Raw genomic sequence first — 22665 nt, 5'->3', positions numbered from 1 at the left:
CTCTGCTTTTGTTATGGGGCGTCCAAAATTTTGTTCGGGGGCCCATCGTATTCTTTCGAGTATGACTGAATAATTGGTTCCCCTATGTATCTTTCTTTCAGTTTTACTATGAGTTCGCCTTCTGTGCTCTTGAATTCTCCCACTATGATCTCAAGGGCACGTGACGATTCTGATTTTGTTGCTGCTGAGTCTAACGTACTTCTAAGTGTGTTCCAGGTTTTCTTTGTGGCGAGGTTCCTCCTTAGGAAATCACTGAGCTGCAGCTAATTTTCTGTTTATAGTTTTTGCGCGTAATCATTAGCTTCTTGTGCAATTACCTCTTTTCTTGCTCTGCACTTTCTATTAAGTCTTTGACGCTTCCAGAGTTTTGTGAGGCCTCTTCGGCAGTCCCATAAGTGTAATAAATGTGGGTCTATAGCGGGGTGTTCCGCCGTCAGAGTGATGCTCCTTGAGTTGGTCGTGTGTGCTGTTCGCACGTCTTCTGACCACTGGCTGATATCTTCTATCTGCCCTTCTGCAAAGAGATGCTTTCAAAATGTTTGCCTATCGGTTATGTTGGCTGTTCCAAGCTGTCTACGGATTTTTGGTGACGAGGTTTATAGACTGACAATGTAACGGTCACTGCGTAGTGTTTCATCTAGGTTCTTCCAAAACGCTGCCTCTACGTTTTTGGTAAACGTCAGATCGGGGTAAGTGTCTATACTCACGCTGCTCCCCAGTCTGGTAGGCGCTAACGGCAGCGTTTCTAGTTTTAGTTCGAACTTGTCCGCGACCTGCTCCAGCCTGGTGCCCTTTGCAGAGTCCCTTACGTATCCCCAGTGCGAGTGGGGTGCATTGAAGTCACCGGCGACGATTAATTTATCTTTGTGCTTCATTTTGCCAGTTGTTAATTCAATGATATTTTAAAAATCTGTGTCTTTTTCTTTGCGGGGGGCTGTATATATTAACAATGAAAAATGTAGGTTTCCCCCTCTTTTTCGGGTGAATTTCAATAATTTAGTGATGAGTTGGAGATGATTTCTCCCGTTTCGAACAAAACGCTCGCAGGCATCTCGTTACTTTAGCTAAAAGCAAATAATTACCTTTTTCTTTGCGATTCAAAACACTGCATATGGACCACAAGCGCTACCTCTACAACGAGCAAATGCAGTCTGTCAAAGAAATAATATAGCGATTTCTCCATCGTAAAAATGTCCGTCGCACTGTTAAGCCCAAATCTAACGTATCATTGTCTGTAATCTTTACGAACGCACGCATTTTCCTTCCAAAACGTGACGCTTTTTCCAACCTTGTTTTATCATCCAACAGTAATGGTGATAACCGAAATGTGGCTATCAGAAGATACAACAGATACAGAAGTACTAGCAGACCTACCGAAATTTCATTCATGTCTATCGAATGGATCACAAAGGCATGGGGGGGGGGGGGGGGGGTACTCATTGCTCTGCACGAGCAGTTATCGTGCTACGTAGCCAATAACATCACTTTTGATCTTGAATTATTATGGCTAATTATTCACGTTTCCTCCCATACTATCATTCTAGGTGTTTGCTGTAGGCCTCCGAATAATATTCCCGATTTCCCATTTAAACTTAATAAATGTTTCAGTGACCTTAGTAATCAACACCCACAAGCGGAAGTCTTCCTTTTTGGTGAGAATAATTTTCCTCAAATAGACTGGAGAAATGACGTCCCCATAACTATGGGCAGTGAGCCTGCCATAGATTTCGTGGATTTCTGCCTTATTTTCAATTTAACCCAGCTTGTATCAGAACCTACACGCGTTGCCTTGTGAGCACTTCTAGTATCTTAGATCTCATCCTAACTAGTAATCCGGAAAGCTTATCATCAATAGCATATCTACCTGTAGTCAGTAACCACAAAGTAATTCACGCCACATTTTCGTTTCAACCAGTAAGACGCCATTTAGTCAGCAAAACAATCCGCCTGTACAATAAAGGTAATTATGATGCCATCAATAGTGACCTCAGCGCATTTCTTCCTAAGTTCGTGAGGTTATGTTCTACGCGCTCCACTAATGAAAACTGTTCAATACTTAAAAACAAGCTAGGGGATCTCGTTGATAAGTTGATACCGAGAATAACGTTCCGCGAAAACCGAAACAAGCCATGGTTCTCTAAAACGCTTAAGCGACTTGAAAACAAAAAGAAATGTCTCTTCCGCTCAGCCAAACTAAACGGACACCCCTCTGCTTGGGGTAAATATTTTGTGGCCGAAGACGATTATCTGAGGGCTATACGGAATGCTAAATTCTTCTTTTTCTACGATGAACTGCCTAAAATGCTTACGAACAGCCCTAGTCAATTTTGGAAAATAATAAACCCTCAGGAGGCGCGCATGGTCAGCGTGATAAATGCACATGGCGAAGTGGTCAGCGACAGCGAGTGCGCAGACATTTTTAACGCAGCCTTTTTCTCTGTATTTAATAACGAGACTTCAACTCCAGATCTTCCCACATCTACCAACATAAGTGCGCGTATGTCACCAATTATATTCTCGGCAGTTGGAATCACCTTGATCATTGATAACATCAAGCTTTCATAGTCAGCAGGTGTAGATGATATCCATTCCAAACTCCTAAAAAATATTAGACATGTATGTGCTGCGTACCTAACGTTGTTGTTTTCGCAGTCACTCTGTACCGGCATTTTACCATCCGACTGGAAAGTGGGCAGGGTCGTTCCAGTCTTCAACTCAGGAAACAGAGACCCCCCACCATTAAATTATTGTCCTATATCATAAACTAGTGTCCCCTGCAAAATTATGGAAGATGTCATATACTCGCATATCATGAACTTTTTAGACTCAATCTGTTTTTTTTTTCACCCTTGTCAGCACGGATTTCGAAAAGGCTATTTTTGCGAAACGCTGTTGGCAATTTTTCTTCACGCCCTGCATGTTAACCTTGATAGTAACCTTCAGACTGATGCCATATTCCTTGATTTTGCAAAGGCATTTGACACAGTTCCTCATAAACGTTTGCTGCTAAAATTGTGTCAGTTAAATTTACAGCCCGACGTACTAAAGTGGATAGAAGCATTTTTGACTAACCGCTCTCAGTTTGTTTTCGTTAATAACCATTATACTGGCAGACTCCCCGTAACATCAGGCGTCCCGCAGGGATCCCTCTTAGGACCGCTTCTTTTTTAAATTTACATTAATGATCTACCAACGCATGTATCACTTAACATAAGTATGCTTGCAGATGATTGTGTAATCTACCGCAAAGTTACCAACATATTTTACCACACATTCATCCAGAACGATCTCAATAATATACAAGAATGGTGGAATTGCTGGCTAATGAACCTAAATCCTAACAAATGTAAACTCATGTCTTTCACTCGCTGCCGTAACCCCCTCACATTTACCTATTCCATTGCCTGCTGTTCCAATAGAATCAGTCCAATCATTCAAGTATACCTTGGTGTCACCTCTATCCTGTGATCTGTCCTGGAGCTTGCACACTACTATCATCATCTCAGCTGCTAATAGATCACTGGGATATCTTAGGCGAAATCTACGTCATACCTCACAACAAGTAAAAGCGTTGGCCTATAAGTCATTCCAAAGATCGAAAGCTGAGTCTGCATCTCCCATCTGGAACCAGCATCAGATTTATATCATAAATGCACTTGAGGCTGTGCAAAATCGTGCTATTAGGTTTACTCATTCTTCATATTTTACGATAACAGCATTTCATCGATGAAAGCGGAATCTGGTTTGGAAACGATTTCCTGCTTCTCACCTAAATGCAAGAACTGCGACGCCTATAAAGCGGACCTGACACATATATTGAGTGACTGCCCCGGGCTCAAACCTAGGGCGGAACTCGAACTTAATAACACTTTAGACTGGGAGGTGGCGGTGTCCAGCTCGGATCCCGCGGTCCAGCTGCGGACCGTCAACTGGGCTTTGGAGGTTGCCGAAAGTCAAGGGCTTACGGCCACCTCACGCCGCCTAGCAGAAGAAACCCAGTAATTTAAATAACTCTGCATCTGACGAAAACAAAGTTTTCCTTCCTCCTCCTTCCATCGACAGGTTGCCACTCCCTCTCTCTCTCTCTTCCGTGCATTTTTTTACAACTCCCAAAATCACCCACCTTAAACACGCCCCCTTCATACATATCTCATCGCACCGGTCATCCGCTTCAAGTTGCACGCGCACGTGACCGGACCACCACTTTTCAAGCATCATTTTTTTTATTCGAGCACCAATAGACTGGAAAGGCCTTCCACACGCCATCGCAGCCATCACAAGCTCATCTGCCTTTACCGAAGCTGTTCTCACCCATATCTCAAAATGAACGCCTGTTTCTAATGTTTATTTTTTTAACCAGCCCTTACGTGGTACCCCTCCAATTGTGTTTTTAAGGTAACAAGGGAACTGAAGTGAAGGAATATTGCCATTCGCGATCAGAACCATCGTCGCACGGCGGCCCACGATCGGCAAATGGCCCACAGCTAACATGAATAGAACTATGGCAATATGTTAGTAGTAATTTTCGTTAACTCCTCTGATAAAAGAAAATCTGATGCATTCCTATAAATATTTGATTTCTACATAAATTATATATGGCCGGCAACATGTAGCTTGAGATGAATGAATATCACACTAGCCACACACCAAAAATGTCGGCGTAAAGATTCTTGAAATGTCACTGAGGGGCCGGTGCACAGTGTATGTATGTAAACGTTGTATTTTTTACCATGCGCGCGCTCTCGAAGCACGCTCCCAGCAATAACTTGACAATCCTCCTACACATTTTCACGAAGGTCATGAGAGATGCTAAATGCTTGCCGGCGTATTAGTAAAGGCTGCAGTATAATATAAGGATTAATTCCTTCTAAACTTATGTGGAAGTTGCAGCGTCCCAACGGTGCCTAAATAGTCCCGTTCCTTTTCATTCACGGACGTAGTTCGGCGTGGTGTAGTGGTTAGCGTATGTGGATGTTTATTCAATGAACGAGATTTCGATCCTGTGTTTTTGTGATGAATATTCTGTGGATTACCTCTCGATGTAATAAGTGTATATAGTTTATATATGTGATAACACGTGCGTACAACCTCAAAAGGACCAGTAGGACTACCAGTAACTCTATAAAAAATATTTTTGCCGCTTTTAGACACCGCCTCCAACCAGGAATTACGAAGGTCGCTCATTCCGGAAGCCGCCTATTGCCAGGACAATTCGGACCTGGAGTCACGCAGAATCAGGAGATCGCTATAGGCGGCCTTGTAACTAGCCGGGATGCCAGACTAAATATCTCCGGCTTACATCGAGTCCCGCCTATGAGATTGGGCCGCTTAGAAAACGTGCTGCCTAGGGTGTGAGTCGCTTACGCAGCAGGACAGGTACGGATAGCACCGCACATGGGCTGGGCCGCCTAAACAAACCGCTGATAGGCGTTAGATTTTTGATCTGGCTTCCTGGCTATACGTTCGCACTTAGCCAGGACATGATTGAGAGTGTACACGACATCACTATATACGCTGGCGCAGAGGACTCGCATAGCTATTTGTAGATACATTCATGCTTCTGAGCCTGTCGTTTTCTGTCGATCGTTCACCGTCGGCGATCGTGCGTGTAATACATATTGTTTGTTTATACAGCAGTCGAATAAACTCTGTGCAATCCCACATATCATAGGTTACCATACCCCTTTCATTCCAGATAAGCGGGGAGGTTCCTCAACAGAAAAACCTGGGAAGGCCGCCGTATACATCTATTCAAACATTCCCCAAACATCGATCAGCCTCGATGAGTGGTGCACACAACAAGAAGTGGTTGCGGTTTTAACGCTTCTGGCCAAAACATCATTAACAGTTGTCTCATTTTACGGGAGACCACGCAGCACACGCCTCAATCTCGGTTGGTTACACCACATCATGTCCGTATATCCAGGGATTCCGATTTTTGTTGAACGTGATTTTTATGCCCCGCACACCATGTGGGGATAAGAAAGTGACTCAAAAAAAAAGGCATGTAGGTCTAGTCTTCGTGGATTCAAACTTCGCCATTCTGAATCATCCAGGCATACCTACCATTCCGGCAACTCGATCTCACGCACAGGACCTCACTTGGTGGCTTGGTCCTCTCCTACATGGGAGGCTGGGCCAGATGCATGGGGAAGTGACCAGTCACCCGTATTGACTGACATACACACTAATTACCTGAATAAACTTCGCCACAAAATACGGGTAACCGATTGGGGCAACGTCCGCGACGATGACAGAGCAAAAACATTTCATGCAACGACTGCCATCTCCACCAAACAAACAATTTTATACGACTCAACTATCTCTACGACAGTAAATGAGTACCAACGAACCCTTCACCTAAACCTCCTCAAACTATGGGCGCAGCGCCGCCAGGCGGAACATGTGGCTAATCGCAACCCTATTTAACACGATGCCTCCGCTTTGGCTAACCGCATCGCTGCGGGTGCTCGGCGTTAGGAAAAGTAACTTTCACGAAACCGTTGGCGTGATTGGTGTGAGCACCTAGGCTCGGGAGCAGGAAACAAGAAATTTTGGCGCACTTTTCGGGCCATGGCGTGCGGTGGTTGTGATGCAGAACCATCGTCAGGAATCCGACTGGCTCTCAACCTTACACCGGAAGATTTTGCCAAGCAAGCACCTGCCACCTTTTGTCCTAATAACCAACAACCACCAGCAAATCCTCCTTCAATTGATGCGGATGATTATTTGGGCATTACGATGCCTTTCAGAAAAGCCGAGATACTCGCTGCAATCGAAGGCACAAAGCAACATTCAATGCCTGGACATGACCGTCTTCCGTATGAGCATTTTAGGGGCGAAGCTCCTTAAGGCGGCACCCGTTCGTCCCTCGTCGTAGTAGTAGTGTGTAACCAGTCTGAGAAAAATGAGAAAAAAATTCCGAAGTTGTGTCCGTAGCGCGGAATCGAACCAGGGACCCCTCGCTTCCGAGCGCGCGGCGTTAGCCCACTACGCCACAAAGCACACATAGACACAAGCACCACGATGGCAATAAATACCCAACATTAACGAAAGGCCACGTTTCTAGCGCGTTTCTAACGCGTTTGTGCTAGCGCGTTACGGCCCGTGTAAGAAGCTGGTGTAAGATGCTGTGGCCTCTCCGCCTTACCTTCAACGCGTTTCGAACGCGCTGCCCAAGGCGGTGGCAAGTCAAGTTCAAGCCGAGGAGCGTTTATGAATACGGGGGGTATACTCTCTCAGCAGTCATGTGATGGCGTCGGCAAACGCGGTGCACGTTCCGCCATGTGTAAATGGCTGCGTAAGACGCTGTGGCCGCTCCCCCTTACTAGAGAGTACTGCACGACTCTAACGCGTTTGTGCTAGCGTCCCCTTAAGCGGGAGATCCGATGATTCCCTCCGGAGCTTCGCCCACTCATCATCATTCACCCCGTGGATATGCTGTGATTTCTTAAAAACTTGGAAGGTGAGGCCATCGACACTTTACTCCAGGTTATGAATAGCGTATGGAACGATGGATCAATCCCACCTGAGTGAAAACACTCTGTAGTAGTGCCCATACCTAAACCAGGAAAGCCCCCAACGAACTTTGAAGCTCTCCGGCCAATTTCTTTGACAGCAACGATCTGCAAATCTTAAGCGAATGCTGGCTACTTGGCTTTCGTGGTGGCTTGAACACAACCATAAGTACACCATCCAGCTCAGATCGGATTCATGCCTTACTTAGGTACGGAAGATGGGCTAGCCATACGGGCAGATGAAGTACTGCATGTCTCACCTTACAGTCATTTGGTGCGCACTGTGGTGGCTACTGACATAGCCAAAGCATACGACAATGTAAATCACGAGACCATTCTACGAAACATGGACACGCTCGGCTTGCCGCTTCAGGTAAAGAAATTAGTACACTCGCCCTTAAACTGCCGAATATTTTCTATACGTGTAGACGGGCACCTATACCAACGCTACAAGGGCACGCACAGCTTAACATCATGTCTGAGCTCGTTAAACAGCTTCAGCAAGCAAGAAAACCCAAAAGATGCCACATACCGGCAATCGCGGCGCTCCATTCCTATTTCTATGGAGATTGTGCCATGACTACGAACTTGGACAATCTTCCACTATGAAAGTATACATCACTAACCACTAACAAGACAACAAAGCTCCACCATCGAGTTCAACCAATTGCAACTACCGAAACGAGACGCTGTGTGATATGCGCAGACGTGGCGGTTAACTCAAAAGGAGGACAAATAGCCTTCTCAAGTCCGACACACCCTGTGGTCGAAGTCGCTCGCAGCTATGCAACAGAATTTTCAGACCCCTTATTATTTGAGCTCCAGGCTGTACACGATGCGATTGAAACCCTTGTCAACTTGCCTAACATCAACGAAGCCCGCAACTATACTGACAGCCTCGGCGAAGTTAAGCATCTCAAACGAGAAACGGAAACATTGCGTATTTGTGAGCTGATACACAATATTCAAAATTCTATACGTGTGAATGTTATTGTCCACTTGGTGCAGGCACACGGTCATGACCACAATACTGACCTTGTGGATCGCATTGCTCCCTCTTTCTCGACACCCGTAACTCCTCCTCTTTGCTTTCCCTCTGGTCCCCGGCTCTGTTTTCGTTGGCCGAAAATCCATCCTCCGGTGTGGCACGCGTGCCCTCATCCCTCCGCGTGTCTGCTCCCTTCCCCACAATCTTTCTCGGGTGGAGGAAGTCTCTCTGCGGAGACTCAGGCCGAGGATCCCCTTACACCAGCCGTCACTTGTGCCTGCGGTCAACCGTACGAAGACATTGCCCAGTGTCCGAAGTGCTCTGCTCCTGCGTCTGCAGCGGAAGCCCACCACCTACTTTGAACCCGTCTTGGGACAAAGTCAATTCGAGAAAGTGTTCTCAAAGGCGTGAAATTGAAGAGCGATCAAGTAGAAGACTATGATAGATGGACTATGAACAGCACATTTTATAAGTCGCTGTTGCAGTATCTCTATGAAACAGGCCTGCATGCTTATATTTAACCCCATTATGATGTTAGGCTGTGTGGCAAAGCAAGCGAAAAAAAAGTAGTTTGTGAAACTGTTACCGATGTTTAAGTGGTTGTTGATAGCAAATATCTATATACATGAGTATCAGTATACGAATACCGCTTTCAACAGCTGTCATGTGGGGCGGGAAGCTAAACGGGGTAAGATTACGGAGCCTGGGAGCTGCACTAAAAGAAAAACTACTTCGCCAGGCGAATGTTGTTCTTCAATGTTTTGTCTTTATTCGCTATGCTGCGGCTGCAGTCGCTGTTTAACCGGGAACTCTTATTCTCTCTGAGAAACGTTCATTGACACTTTTCATGCAAGTATAATATTTGTGATGTTCATTAATGAATTAAGAATAATTGCGTAATTACGCGAGATGCAATACATAATCTGAGTATCTCCAAGCGACGGCAAACATTACCTTGGTTTTGTCCAGCTACGTGGCATTTGCATATTTTTACAACTTGGTGCATGACAGTTGGGACACCCTGTATATACATCACTTCAAGGTAGACGCTTCTATGGTACGTGGCCGCAAGGTTATAATTAAACACTTGGTGCACTTCTTGAAGAACAACTCTCTCCCTCTCTATCTTTAACACGCACTTGATATATAATTCAAGAAAAAGTTCTTTAGGTCTGGTGCATAGGTAGTTGATGAAACGAAGTGGCACACTTACGAAAATAGCATGTTTATTGGTTTAACGTTTCGGCCGTGGCACGTACTTCGTCAGGATTATTCTTTATTCTGACGAAGGCCGTGGTACAGCCGAACGGTAACACATTTAACATGCCATTTTCGTAAGTGTGGCCCTTGGTTTCTTCAACTCTCTCTCTCTCTATGTATATATATATATATATATATATATATATATATATATATATATATATATATATATATATATATATATATTGTGAAGACAAAGATGCGCACTGGGGCTGGAGCGCTCGGACCGCGAGCGAGGAAGAGGAAGCAGAAGTAAACGAGGCGTTCTGGCGGAGGGCCGAAGTCTGTCTGCTTCTCTTCATTACAATGGCGCAGCCGCTCAACGAACCTCTGCGCGACGACCCGTCCTCGTGCACCGCGCTGCGGAGCGGGAGCGTCCTCCTGCATCTTGCGGCGCCTGCTCCAGCGCCGGCCGCCTCGCTCGGACGCGACGCCCACGGTTCCTCGGCCTCGCATCTCGTCGGTACCGTGCCTCTCATCCCGACTACTCAGGTCATGGATTCACGTCCCGTCTCTATGCAAACCACTGTGCCACCAAGGGACACCGTACACGCTTCCTTGGACGTGTATTCCGCTGTCACGACTCCAGCGCCTACTGCATCGTCGGTAGTCGCTGTCCTTAACCCCTCGAATTCGGCCTCCAGCGATATCACTACGTTCACACAGACCATAGCAGCGCTGTCCAAGCGCCTCGAAGACGTCACGGTATCCGTCACTACAGCCCTTGCGCGTAGCGCACTTTCTGCACCATCGCCCCTGGAATTTCCAGACTTTCGTGGCTTCGAGGACGATCCAACGTTGTGGGTACACGCAATTAATTCATTTTTCCGTAGACATGCCTGGCCGGAAGACGTGACGTTGTCACTCGCCGAAAGCTGGCTTCGTGATGCCGCCAAGGCGTGGCACAGATATGATGACTCTGCCTACACTTCCTGGGCCGAATGGAGTGCGGCTTTAGTGACTGCTTTCAGCCAGCTCCCTTTTGCCTATGACGATCGCTTCATGCGCATGCGCTCACGCCGAAAAGCACCAACCGAAGCGGTGGTTCTCTACGTCTGTGAAAAGGTGAAGCTTCTCGAGGACTGCGGCATCAGCTGGCTCTCTCCTGCTGCTCGCCAGTATGTGGTCGACGGGTTGCTCGACTCTACGCAGGCAGCCATCCTCTCTGCACAGCCTCCGGAAACGTCACCCTATGTTTTCGCTCGAAAGGCAGCCAAACTGCAGCAGAGCACTCGCCGTCGTATTGCTGTGGATATGCCGGAAGCTGGACCTTCACCGACCGCCACTACACGGCGCGGCTGCTTCTCTTGCGGTCGTATTGGCCACAATGCCAAGGATTGCCCTCAGTCGACTAAAACCCGGATCCATTATCAGGCCTGCCAATCTCCCATGTTATCGGTCTTTGCGGAAGGGATAGGCGACCTGCTGGCGCTTGTTGATACCGGTGCTGCGAGGACGGCGCTACACCAACGTCATGCTCCTGACACCATCCGCCCATGAACGCAACCCCCGCTCTACGGACTCGGAGGCAGCGCTATGCCAGTGAGCATGCTCGACATTCATGTCCGAACATCGGCCAGGACAAAATTTGTCCCAGCAGTTCCTGTTTTCGAGGACCTCCCTGCCGACTTGATTCTGGAGACGGATTTCTTGCTGTTCGACGACATTCGTATCACCATCCACCATGGTCGTGTTGAGCTCTGCCCTTCTACAACACTGGCCCAAGACAGCACGGCCACTTCTACGCCAGTCCTGACACCGACAGGTGAGCCTGCAAATTTGCCTACCTTGCCCTCGGTACTCGCTCGCCACGCTTCATTGTTCGCCAAAAGCACGGCCGACCTCCCAGGCACTAATTTGTTGGTGCATCGTATACCTGCGGGGGACCACTCGCCGATAAGTGTGCCACTGAGGAGGTATGCGGAACGGGAGCACACCCTGATCGCGGAACACGTGCGTGAAATGCTCGACGTTAGCATCATTCGGCCCTCTTCAAGCCCGTGGTCAGCGCCTGTCGTCCTTGTTCGGAAAAAGAATGGCTCTTTAAGGTTTTGTGTAGATTACAGGCAGCTCAACAAGTGTACGACGCCCGACGCGTACCCACTACCTCGAATTGATGACGCTATTGATACGGTCCGTCATTCCAAGTTTTTTTCATCGCTTGATTTACGCGCGGGGTGCTGGCAGACCAACGTCGCGGAAGAAGTGCAAGACTGCCTTTCGGACTCCTTCAGGCTTGTACGAGTTTAACCGCATGCCGTTTGGGTTGCGCACGGCTCCTAGTACCTTTCAGCGGGCCATGAATTTGTGCTAGGGCCTCTTAAGAACCAAGCTTGTGTCGTATACCTGGACGACATCTTGGTCGTTGGCGCAACGGAAGAACATAATCTGCGCAATTTGGACGAAGTACTACACAGACTCTATGAGGCGGGGTTTCGGTTGAACCACGACAAGTGCCAGTTTGGTCTCTCCAAGATCTCATACCTAGGCCATACTATCTCTCCAAACGGCATCCAGCCGCTCCCAGGGCGCATTGCTGCTGTGGCGAAATACCCTACACCAACTTGCCTGAAACAAGTTCAGTCGTTTGTGGGTATGGCTTCATATTTGCGCAGATTTATTCCCCACTTCGCATCGACTGCCGCTCCCCTGACCGATTTACTTAAAAAGGGAGCTTGCTTTGAATGGGGCGCCCCACAAGAAATCGCTTTTCTGACTTTGAAGCAGCAGTTAACTCGCTGCCCCTTACTAAATCACTTCAATGACGACTGGACTACGGAGGTGCACACAGATGCCAGCCAGATGGGCCTTGGAGCAGTACTAGTACAACGTGACCCTGATGGTATCGAACATATTGTCGCATATGCGAGCCGCAAACTTTCAGATACAGAGCGCCATTACCACTCCAATGAGCTTGAATGTCTAGTGGTAGTGTGGAGTGTGGATGATAAATTCCCGCACTATCGTTTTGGCCGCAAGTTCACAGTCGTGACCGATAATGCTGCATTAACATGGATGTTCTCAAAGCAGCAGCTGAAGCATAAGTTTTCCCGATGGATTATCACGCTGCAAGAATATGATTTTGACGTGTGCCACCGTGCTGGGGGGCTAAACAACATCGCCGATGCCCTCTCACGGAACCCCCTTGACCGCGTGTCTCAAAACGAGGAGAGTCGCATTTTCTTCTCCCAACAACGCTTCTCCAAAGCCCAGCAGGAGGATAAAGACTTAGCTTCAATCATTGCCTCAATCGCTGCTAGGGCAAAGAATTCCACATATGCATTACGCGATGACACGCTGTATCGGCGGCAGTGGCACAAGGATCACTCAGAAGAACGGCACCTCCTAGTGATCCCCAGTTGTTTTAGATGGGAAATATTACGAGCCATTCATGACACTCCGGAAGGAGGGCACATCGGCCAGCGAGCCACGCTCCGGAAAGTACAAGAATGCTTCTGGTGGCCGAAGATGGAAAGCAATGTCCGCTCCTACGTCGCCAGTTGTGAAGTGTGTCAGCAATATAAGCGACTGCCAGGATGCCAGCCTGGACTACTGACACCTATTCCGCTGCCAAAAACTATTTTTCATACTGTTGGCATCGACTACATCGGACCTCTACCGATCACTACAGCAGGAAACCGCTACATCATTGTGGCCGTAGACTATTTGTCGAAGTACGTCGAAGTGGCCGCTGTGCCATCTATCGCGTCCGGCCACCTAATCGATTTCCTGAAGCTACGATTTGAATGGAGACATGGCCTGCCAAAAAAAAATTAATATCACACCGTGCCACGACATTCCGCAGTCGCGAACTAAGAAATTACCTTAGTACGGCAGGAGTGCAGCACCATTACAAGTCCGCATTTCATCCCCAGTTAGCTCGCTCCGTAATGGCCTTACGGAGCGAGCTAACCAAAGCATCCAGGCACGACTCGCTCCATATACGAAAATAGAGAAAAAAGGAGACGCCTGCTGGGACGTTCACCTTCAGTCGTTAACACGGTGCAACAGACGTTTACCGGGACAAGGCCATATGAAACCGTCTACGGGAAGGTGCCCCAGCTGAAAGCGGTCCTTAGCCTAGACACTCCAGTTACCATCGCTAGCTCCGCCGACCGAGCGTCCACCTTTAAAAAGATTAGAACAGCAGTGATCAGAAGAGCTTAAGCGCAAGAAACGCGGAAACGACACCGTGACCGCCGACATCGACTTGCCCCGGTGTATAACGTTGGTGACGAGGTGTGGGTACAAAGGGGAGTCAGCGCACCAGGCCAAAAGCTGCTACCGAGGTTTGACGGGCCCTTCAAGATTACTGAACGCATAGGAGATAATACCTGGTGCGTGAGCACCGCAATTCCAGGTGCTAGCCTCGATAGGCGTAAAAGAAATAACTTCGCCGTGCACGTCTCACGCCTCAAGAAAAGGTTCCGGCGCTTGAACTGAACTGCCAATTTTAAAATGAACTGTCGATCTTTTTTTTCTGGTCCGCAGCGTCGCCGAGTGTGAAGACAAAGATGCGCACTGGGGCTGGAGCGCTCGGACCACGAGCGAGGAAGAGGAAGCAGAAGTAAACGAGGCGTTCTGGCGGAAGGTCGATTGTCTGTCTGCTTCTCTTCATTAGAATATATATATATATTGTTATGAACAGTTGTGACGAGATGGTTTTATTTACAGGAGATGGGCGATGATGGTTGCGTGATCGTAGCACAGTCCGGCCTCTAAAGCTCTTCGTTCTCTTCGTCTTCCCTTCTTTCTTTTTGTACCTGCGTTTCGCATCCGTTACATTTCCCGCCACGAAGACGAAGCCCGTGGGGCGAGTCAGGATGGACATGCAGTGTAGAAAGGCTTCAGGAGAGCAATATGAGTCAGCTGAGGACTCCTTGATCGCACACCATTACACAGGAGGCGATCTATTAGGTAAGTGAGTTTGCTCAGGTGGCCCACAACTACAAATGGACCTGAATATTGCGACAAGATCTTTTGGCACAATCTACGCTTGCGTTGCGGTGTCCAAAGAAGGACCAAATCACCTTTTTCGAAGGATACTTCTACTTGACGGTCATCGTATCGCTCTTTCGAACGACTTTGCGAGGCCAGAGTACGAAGACGAGCTATTCGATGGGCTTCTTCGGCGAGACACAAAGTCTTTGATACAGAATCGTCATTGTGCAGAACGAAGCGCAAGAAAGTGTCCAGAGCGCTTCGCGGTAATCTTGCATACAGGAGATAAAATGGGCTATAGTTCGTGGTTTCGTGTTTCGCCGTGTTGTATGCGTAAGGGCAGCACGTCGTCCCAGTTCTTATGATTGGAGGAGACGTACATCGCAAGCATGTTGGTCAGCATTCTGTTTGTCCTTTCAACGAGGCTATTGGTCTGTGGATGATACGGCGAGGAATGACGGAACTGTGAAATGCACAAACGAAGTAACTCTTCAATGGCTTCAGCAGTTCAATGGCAACCACGGTCGCTGATGATGACGCGCGGTGGGCCATGACGAAGGACAACGGAAGGCTGCAGGAAGACCGCCACGCAAGCAGCGGTGGGAGAGGGTATGGCTGCAGTTTCTGCATCCCGTGTAAGATGGTCTACGCAGACAATTAATTATCTAACGGTTCTTGTTGTTGGATAACGGGAATGGACCCAAGAGGTCAATGCCTACTTGCTCGAACCGTGTACTGGGCGGTGTCAATGGCCGAAGGGGACACGGGGCTGCGGTGGTCAGTCGCTTGTGACGTTGGCACGTTTCACGACTAGCGACATAGCGCTTGGTTTTCTCGTGCATCTTGGGCCGGTAAAAGCACTCCTGCGTACGGTGTAGCGTTCGTACGAAGCCGAAATGGCCCGATGTCGCATCGTCATGCATGGCGCGTAAAACGTTGGAGCGGACACTCTCGGGGACAACAAGCAGAAAACGCACTCCACGCCCGGAGTAATTAGTTTTGTAGAGCAACTTATCACGGACAGTAAAGCGACCGCTGCCTTGAGTACGGGCGGCGACAAAAAGCGGATCGAGGGTAAGCTCATTCCGTTGCTCTCGCTGAAAGTCTGCCGTGTCAGGCAACGTACCAGTAACAGCAGCGACACAGTCGTCAAAATTCTCAGCATCGCAGTCGGTAGTCACAAGAGGAATCCGAGAGAGTCTGTGTCAGCGTGACGACGGCCACTCCTGTGCGATACCACAAAGCGCTCTGTTGTGTGTGTTCCTCATCTGTGTGTCTCGTCTAAAATGTTGCGCATTCCAACCTCTAGGATACGGACGGACGGACGGACGGACGGACGGACGGACGGACAGACAGACAGACAGACAGACAGACAGACAGACAGACAGACAGACACAGACGGACGGACGGACGGACAGACAGACAGACAGACAGACAGACAGACAGACAGACAGACAGACAGACGGACAGACAGACAGACAGACAGACAGACAGACAGACAGACAGACAGACAGACAGACAGACAGACAGACAGACAGACAGACAGACAGACAGACGGACGGACGGACGGACGGACGGACGGACGGACGGACGGACAGACGGACAGACGGACAGACGGACAGACGGACAGACAGACAGACAGACAGACACAGACAGACGACGGACGGACGGATGGACGGACGGACAGACAGACAGACAAACAGGCGGACGGACGGACGGACGGACGGACAGACAGACAGATGGACAGAGACGGATGGACGGACGGACAGACAGACAGGGACCGACAGAGACAGACGGACAGAGACGCACAGACAGAGACGCACAGACAGAGACGCACGGACAGGGACGCACAGAGACGCACAGACAGGGACGGACGGACGGACGAACAGACGGACAGACGGACAGACAGACAGACAGACAGACAGACAGACAGACAGACAGACAGACAGACAGACAGACAGACAGACAGACAGACAGACAGACAGACAGACAGACAGACAGACAGACAGATGAACTTTATTTGCGTCTTGGGAAGAGGGTTCCTAGGAACCCGCCGAGGGCATCGCCCGCGAAGGGGTTGGGAACCAATGGTTCCCTATAACTTCACAGGCTCCCTGGATACTACAAAGTCGCATTCCTGGAGGCGCAGCGCCCAACGTGCGAGCGGACCAGAGGGATCACGCAAACCGACCGAGCAGCATAATAAATGATGGTCGGTGATAATCTTGAATGGTTAACCGTAAAGATAACACCGAAACTTCTGTACGGCGAAAACAGCTGCCAGGAATTCCTGTTCTGTAATCGTATAATTGCGTTCAGATTTGCTCAGGCAACGGCTGGCATATGCGACATGTTCTGCGCCACTGTGACGTTGTACAAGCGCCGCTCCTATCGCGATTCCACTAGCATCAGTGTGAACTTCAGTGGGGCAAGATGGATCGAAGTGACGCAAGAGGGGTGCTGACATTAGTATAAACTTCAGTTGAGAGAATGATGCGTCACACTCTCCATGGTGTGTAATTGAAGGCCGCATCTTCTCGCAAAATACTTGTCAACGGGTAAACGATGTCGGCAAACCGGGGGAAAAAACGACGAAAATACGAACATATGCCAATGAATGAGCGAAGTTCTCATGCTGACTTGAAGGAGCTCACCGCTTCAATCTTAAGATGATCGGGTCTGACGCCATTCTTGTCGACTAAGTGTCCCAGGACGAGTGTTTGATGTTCACCAAACCGACATTTTTTTTTTAATGCGAAGCATTTCTTGGCGAGCATTTGCCACTTTGACAGTATCTATCTAGCCGCCTACGTCTTGGTGCTCTCAGGGTCGTTTCGTTAACTTGGTATGTACCAAACTTGGCAGAGTATGACAAGAGCGTATTACGAACATAAATGATAGGTCATGACATGAATATCATGGCATGCGTGTCATGTAGGCCATGAAACAGCCGCCTAAAATGACAATGACGATTGTCATTGTCATTTTCTAAAAAAGATTTACAGTCAGAAACCACTGAAATGGGTTCAGACGTGAGTACTTGTCTTACTTGTCGTACTAAGTGAAGAAAACACTAAATGAGGATGGTAGAAGTCATAATCATGAGCATGACTAGGCAAAAATGACAATGACTCAGCGAAAAAGATTAACACTCAAAAACCGCTGAAATGGGTTCTGACATGGGTACTAAGTGAAGGAAACACTAAAGAATCATGGTAGAAGACATCGTCATGACCATGACTCAGTAGAAAGGACAATGACTCAGCGAAAGCAAATTAACACTCAAAAACCACTGAAACGGCTTTTTACGTGAGTACTTAGTGAAGGGAACACTAAATGATGGCGGCACATTCATCGACACATTCACTTTGTTTTTTGAGTATCACAACAGGCAGAGGTAACTGTTGCAAAGACCATCCGGCGACCTCACCTCCATTGGACGCTGGTGCTAGTTTGTCGGCGATGGTGAGGAATAACGGCGCCGAGGGGACGGAGAGGGGCGGGGACGGTTATTTGGTGGCGTGAAACTCCGCTCAGATGCTGGCGAATCGCTGCGTCTGGTCTCGTGCGAGAAGCGGTCCATTGGAAGCAAGTTGGTCGTCCGCAAGTCATATGAAGTACGGGTTCCAGGTGGCGAGGACATCGGCGGTGTTCTTCGTGATTAACGGCCTTGGCGCGAATACCGAGCTATATGGCCTGTGGAACCGCAGTTGTAGCACACGGGAGGGTGGCGGTTCACAGCATCTTCATCTAAACAAATGCTAGGCTGCTGCGGGCCGCGAGAAAGTTCGTTGTCATGCGAATAACGTGTCTCTGATCCTCGCTGAAATCCGTTATATCGGTGATAAGTCACGTTGTGGTAGTAGGGTTGGTGCTGTTCTTGTCGTGGCCTGACAGGTCACAGGGCCTCGGGGTAAAAACGCGGCTTTTCTAGTTGTGGCCGAGCGTCATAAGTAGGGCCTCTGTCGTAGAGACGTGGCTGCTGTCGGGGCGCAAGTTCATAATCCTCAATGCCCCTCGCCGCAGGATACCGGAAGAAGGATGCTACGTTTGGCTCGAAATCTGGTGGTAGGCGGAAGCTATGAGTGCCTGGGTGTGTCACTTGCGCGTGCAGGTTGAGCTCTTCCCGAACTATTTGTCGGATCGTTGATACAAGATCGAGGGGCTGATTGCTATTTACGCTTACAACTGTCGTCACATTGGCTAGCCTGCCAAACTTCGGCGTGATGCGCCTCGTCTTCAGTTGCTCGAAAGTGCGGCAGTGCCGATTGATGTCGGCGACGGAACCCAGGGTGTCTTTTGCGATGAGGAAACTGTCAGCATCCTCGGCAATTCCTTTTAGGATGTGTCCGACTTTGTCTTCCTCAGACATTCCAGAGTCCACCATCCTACGCAGTTTTGTTACTGCCTCAATGTCGCTCGTGCAGGTATCGCCTGGCACTTGTGCGCGTTGCAGTAGCGTCTGTTCTGCCCTTATCTTTTTCATCGCGGAGTCGCCGAATCGCTCTTTGATTTCCGAAACAAATTTGCCCCACGTTGTTAACGTTTCTTTGTGATTGTCGAACCACACCAACACAGTATCCGTTAGAAGGAACACGACGTTCGAAAGCTGAGAAGCGCTGTAACACTTGTTGGCAGCACTCGCCCGTTGATAATGGATAAACCATTCCTCGTCGTCTTCGTCCGGTCTTTCTCTCAGTTGTTGAACGGAACTGGTCGGCGCAGCAGTTGGAATGGGCCGTTGTTCGTCTGCCTAGTGGGACATATTCAACTCCGGTGGACTTGGTGGGAGTGCAGCAAGGCGACGGCTCCGTCGAAGAACTTGTGGTTCAGCCTCCGTCTTCGGGTATCGATTACCCAGCACCTCCACCACGACCGTTACAAAGAGTTGCGAAGAAATCGTTTTATTTACAGGAGATGGACGATGATCGTAGCGTGATTGTAATGCAGTGCAGCCTGTAAAGAACTTCGTTCTCTTCGTCTTCTTTTATTTCTTTTGTACCTGCCCGTTAATCTTATCCGTTACAATATCTTCATCAATGCTTCAATGGGCTTTCAATATTGAAAAACAGCGTGGTTTCAACACCACTCCAATGATTTTCAAATTGAAATGCCTCAATGATGTTTCGACCACACTTGTCCACAACTTGCTCAATGATGTCTCAACAACACCATAATGTTCTTTTATTGCCGTTTGTTGACGTTGACTAATGACATTTCAATAACGTTTCAACAATGTTTTTGCAGGGGAGAAATGCAGGGCGCAAGCGCACTTCTGTGGCGCATGGGGCACAGGAGGGGGCGGGGGGAGGCGGGAAAGGGGGGATTACTCCGGTGGTGGCCACGCCAGCGCTGTATCTTGAAAGCGATCTGCGACATGGAAAAAGTGCGCGCCCGCGCGGACCGCATCTCCAAAGCGATCTGCGATGTGGACAAAGTGCAACTAGTGCCGGTAGTTTTGTATGAGCTGTGCTTTCGACGTTTAGTCCGCATTGAAGCGAGATATGGCTCAAAAGTCAATTCACTTGTTGATGATGTCGCACCTCCTCACTCAAGCGTTTTGACAGCGAGTTTTCATGGTCATCGAACGAGATATGTTTGTTTACCTGTGCACGCGTTACACCGTTCTTGTTAATTTAGTTAGTAAGCGAATGTTTACAAGATTCTACAGCCGATAAAACTACTATCCTTAGTTTGTATAGTTGTCTACTAATTGTGCTCGTCATTTGCAGTGGCCTGCTTTGGCTTATATATGGGCACCTCTAGTTTCCTATCTATTTGTATTTCGATAAGAAAGTGCTCGCTGCCGAGGTCTTCGCCCGTGTTCTTCCAGGATGTTTTGCCCGTCCTGTGCCGTAGTGTTAGGTCCGGTGTTGTGTCACAGCAGATGCTGTTACGCGTTCTGGTTGGCTCGTTCTGGTCCGTTAGTAGCTAAAAAAATTTAAAAAATTAAATTATGGGGTTTTACGCGCCAAGACCAGTTCTGATTATGAGGCACGAAGTAGTGGGGCACTCCGGAAATTTGGACCACCTGGGGTTCTTTAACGTGCACCTAAATCCAAGTACACGGGTGTTTTCGCATTTCGCCCCCATCGAAATGCGGCCGCCGTGGGCGGGATTCGATCCCGCGACCTCGTGCTCAGCAGCCCAACACCATAGCCACTGAGCAACCATGGCGGGTAAATTAGTAACGAGAGTCCTGTCTTCTGAGTTGCGTCTCACAGCATTCTACCTTTCCTATCGAATTTGGTGTAGCACCATTCGTGATGCTTTGCATTTAAGTCCCCTAATACGAGTAGGATGAGGCACGACTTTGCTGCCCTCGGTGCTTTCTTAAATGCGGTCTGAACTGTGCCTTTTTGTGACGAGGGGGGCTCTATGCGTTCAGGACAAATATGCTTCCCCTGTTCTTTTTGCCCGAAAGATTTCTACGAGTATGGCCTCCACTTCGTCCGTACTCGCATCGTGTTCAATTACCGCTATGCTATTCTTAACTAGGGTGGCTACTCTATATTTCTCCCCTCTCCCGTTATCGAATGTACGGTACCCTGAAATTTTGACTGGGTGTTTTCCTGTTTCTTGTAACGCCACGGCAAGCGGAGGCTCTCCTTGATTGAGAATGTGCTGTTGCAGCAACGCCTTTTTCTTCTTGAAGCCCCTGCAGTTCCACTGCCGAATCATAGTTCCTGTCCTGGTCATGATGAGAAAGAGAAAGGGGCTTCCGAGCTCGAGGGAGGCTCCGGATCGGAATGAGCTCGTTCATCGACTCCTAGTACGGTGATAAGTGCGTTCATATGATTTGACATAGCCTGGACCTTCTCATCTATGATAACGCGTAGTTTGGTTAGCATGCTTTCCTCGTGTTCCTTGAGGTGTGCCTCTAGCTCGTCTTCGTTGATCTTTTTGTTCATGTTTTTTTTTCTCTCGGGTGAAGGCGTCTGGTGCCCCTCTGCCTTCCTTCTTGTGGTGCTTATCGTATCTACCGCCACGCTGCCCTCGTCCTGCGTCTGGGGGGCGGCTATTCTCTGGAATGGGGTAAGCGGCCTTGTTAGCGCCGCCTGCGTAGCTCACTTTGTTGGGTTCCTTAGCTGCCCAACCTGCTCTTTGAGTTGGTTTACTGTTTCCATTAGGGTTTTGATTATTTCTCTTAGTTGGATATTTTCCTCGTCTATTTTTGCTATCTCTTTCTTAAATAAATTGGTCTGTGCCTCTAATTCTGGTGTCCTACCTTGGGAGACCGCGCTTGCGAAGCTGACAGGCATACCAGAGTGGATCCGCTTGTCCCCTGGTTTCTGGAGGCCTGGCCAGTGGGTCTGGTTGTCCCTGGGTGGCGGCCTGGATGCACTTCTGTCCCTGGAATGGGGTTGTTGCTTTTTGACCGCAGCTGGTAGCGTGACCTTCAATGTCGGCCTGCTTCTGCCCGTGGTCGCTCCTCCTTTTTCTTGTTCGGCCCTGGCCTCAGCCCGGGCTGGGTCATGTTGCTTAACCAAGTTGGGCTTCCTGAAGAGTTCCCTGCATGTCGGGTCCCCTAACTGTTGCTTCTCCCCGCAGAGGAGACATTTCGGCTGACAGGCATGCTCCTCCGGCTGATTTCTTAGCCCGCCGCCTCTGCAGCGGCTGCTTCTTGGATCTCGGCAGACGTCTTGCTTGTGTCCAATCCTGCCGCATGCATAGAATACGTCGTACTTTTTCTTTTATAGGTGACATGGAATCCATTGATTGAAAAATTTTACGGCCTTCGGTACTTCCAGATATTTAAAGTTAATGATGACCGATTCGGATGTCCTTCCTAGTCTTCTTACTGCCGTATACGTTGGGTTCCGTGGGTTGTTCAACGCCTTGTGCACTTGTTCTTCCGTCAGCTCTAGGTTAATCCCGTAGTTGATGCCTTTTCCCCCCTCGGGCATCGCCGGGTGGGCAATCATTTCGATACCTTCTTCTCCGGCTCGAATGTTATTG

Source organism: Dermacentor silvarum, chromosome 8 (assembly GCF_013339745.2).
Source record: "Dermacentor silvarum isolate Dsil-2018 chromosome 8, BIME_Dsil_1.4, whole genome shotgun sequence".
NCBI classification, from domain to species: domain Eukaryota; kingdom Metazoa; phylum Arthropoda; class Arachnida; order Ixodida; family Ixodidae; genus Dermacentor; species Dermacentor silvarum.
The sequence above is the reverse complement of the archived record's forward strand: the minus strand, read 5'-3'. Positions refer to the sequence as shown.